This window comes from Aricia agestis, chromosome 18 (assembly GCF_905147365.1).
Source record: "Aricia agestis chromosome 18, ilAriAges1.1, whole genome shotgun sequence".
NCBI lineage: Eukaryota > Metazoa > Arthropoda > Insecta > Lepidoptera > Lycaenidae > Aricia > Aricia agestis.
In genome coordinates, this window is record NC_056423.1 from 5,911,281 (window position 1) to 5,914,321 (window position 3,041).

A 3,041-nucleotide genomic window follows, 5' to 3' on the forward strand; every position below is an offset into this window, starting at 1 on the left:
GTCGAAGAAGGTCCAAAATATGTTAAGAACTTTGTCGTCCTAACATGGATTTGCAAATTAAAAACCTTTTGTGACTTATGAATTTTGTATTACAAAGATTACAATCGATAATTATTCAACTTGCTTGTGCGCTTGAAAATTGTACAAGAATCATGGACAGAGTGACAGCTGACAGGTGACAGCTGTCAAAGGGACGGGAAAGGTTCGTGAACAATAATTATTATCTGTGGTCGTGTACGTCGGATCTATCGCATAAACGCCGGAACAATTTGGAAATGTTATTTTTATGACAGGAGATATAATAGTACTTGTTTTATTTATTTAGTCGAATGTTCAGTATTAGATTTATATACGTACGTCGTACATTAATTATGTACCTACGTCAATAGCCCTTAAATATCATCATCATATCATCACGAGTCATGGAATCATTATATTATCACGATTGGAGGATAGCGGGGTGTGTAGGCGGGGCTAGCGTGCTTGGATATTTCTGACAGCAGGCTTTTAAAAGATTTGATCATGATCAACAATTCATACAACCCAAAACATTAACCATAAAAAATGAAAAAAATATTCATAGTCCGCGTCGCAAACTGTCCATCACGGCTACTGAATATCACCACGATCTGACATGACAAATGATACATGATACCACCAGCATAACAAGACCCCTCTCATCCTTAATCCTCCTTATAACTTTGGAAAACAACCGAGACTTTGAGGTCAAAATACACTTGACTATGTTAAAATAAGGGGCAGTCAAACATTAGAGTTTCCTGTATGTTGGTTTAAACATAATATACATGTAAAGTGCTTCAACAGTTTTCACATCACGTACTCGTTGAGGTGACGTCGATTTTTCTCAGTGGATTTGGTATTTTAGGAAAATGTAAATTTTTGACTTACGCCGCTTTGCCTGTAAATCCCTTGAAAAAGTATAAGCTTTAGTTAAATATTATCTCATTAGCTATTTATAATCCGTGCAATCCACGAAGACGCGCCCCACTACTCCTTCTAATCGCTTGATGAGTGTAATCGGTACACACTAATTATTTATGAGTGCACGCGCACACTACAATAAATAGACCAATTAAGAAAAAGCGTCACGGTCAAAGGGAAAGATGCTCACCCAAAAAGTGGTGGGGCGCGTCTTCGTGGATTGCACGGACTATATAATTTGATTAAAGTAATAAGTTTTTGTTACATTTTTTTTTCTTGTACAAAATACTTATTAATTGTTCCATTACAATAATTCAATTCTTTCAGCAGTATAGTATTTCCATATTCAAGGGTTCTTCAGTGAGGTTGGAAAGCGTAGCTGTGTTGGAATGTCTCATGTTATTGACGAGAACTATTATTTTATAGCCGCTTCCACGGTACTGCGGTCACCGCTGCGTCGTATGAATACTTTATTGAATGTGATAAAATATAGTCTACTTAATAAGCCGCTCGTGTTTGGCCGAGTATTCAGTATGGCCGTCGTGTTCTATTTTTGAAATGTGCAGTAACGGTCCACGTGCGTGATCGCGGTACAATTTGAATTTTGAACTTCGGAGAAATTCGGCCAATACGAATTTGCGGACCAGTTTTTTTTTAAGTTAAGTAAAAATGCTGTTCTAATAAAATCATTTTATTGCATTGGACTACTAAATATTGAATATTTCTGACACCAAATCTTAATACACACTACATACTGCAGTACTGGAGAAAGATTTGGCATATTTATTATAAAATAAAACATGCATCTTGCATTTTTTTAATTTGCATGATTAATTAAATTTAAATTGATTTTTCTTTCTTTAAATGTATCAACCTAAATTTACATTGATTTCTCTTTTTAATGCATATTGAAATTAGGTTTATGTATTTTTGACGCAATTTAATTGATAGTCTGCTCAAAATTAGTGTTACACGTGATATAACTCTGAAACTAATTTGTTTTTTTTTTATACATTTTTTATTTATATTTGTTTGTTTATAATGTTTTAATCGTCAAAAAAAAATTAATTAAATTTAGTGAAAGGTGCATAGCTAGCACTAGATCTAATGAGGAAATTTCATAACATAACCAATATTATATTTTTTTAAGCAGCTATGTTATGTAAAAAGGTTACCTACCTCAAATTAAGACCTGGTCGTGTTTATAATATGAATTCATGAAGTGCATATTTTTAACTGAAGGGATGCATTGACTCAAACAGCTGTTATGTGACAATCAAAATGGTTCAGCTCCCCTTCTGTTATTAGTTCAGTGTATTACCGCTAGATGTCGTTCTCAGGGTGCTACATCGCACTATCGCTTGTCCGACTGTGAATCATGACTACAGTTCTACGGAGCTGCTCAAGTTAACTTTGCGCAGAGGCAATATCGTAACCAATGAGGTTAATCCGAGGTGCGATTATTGCTAGTTGAAAACTTTACCAATACCCCGCCGTGTGGACGTGAAATACCGTCCGCTATGGCAATTTTTGTACGGCCGTAAAGGCCAAATAATGCCTCTACACTCTTGAAATGGATTCTCAAAAGTATTCTGTTTAGTGATTAGTGATTACTATGATATTGGCTAGATAATACTTGAAGACACAATAATTTATAAAATGTACCCTTGAGCATTGGCAAATTCTATATAGGTAGTTATTTGAATAAAATATTAAGTATAATATTATTATCATTATTTTAGGCAAGCAGCCAAATTAATTTTGATATTAAGGCGAGATTAATTTCAACGGAGTACATAATATTCTAAATTATTATTGTACAGAGTATTGTTTTTTACATTTAGCAAAAGATAACAAACAGTACTTATGGCACTTCACTTCCATCGCGACGTTAGGGTTGGATGAAAAACGACGCACCAGAAATTAAGTCTCGCCGTGAAAAATGACTTTCTTAGTGGCCAGTGTTTGTACTGTCATGTCCCTCCCTAGTACCTACATAATATTATTACTGCCAATTTAGCAGATAGTGACTTACATCATTTTTCTTGAGAGAATCGCGATATTAGCTAAAATAAAACAATAATTAAGGCCCTGTATTC

The 3,041-nt window shown here is 34.4% G+C and overlaps 1 non-coding gene across 1 annotated transcript; it reads left to right on the plus strand.

The window, feature by feature from the left end:
• Positions 1-2,351: 2,351 nt before the first annotated feature.
• Positions 2,352-2,490, plus strand: LOC121736295. Its single transcript, XR_006036991.1, has one exon. It is a non-coding gene; the product is annotated as a U4 spliceosomal RNA (small nuclear RNA).
• The last annotated feature ends 551 nt before the right edge of the window (positions 2,491-3,041 follow it).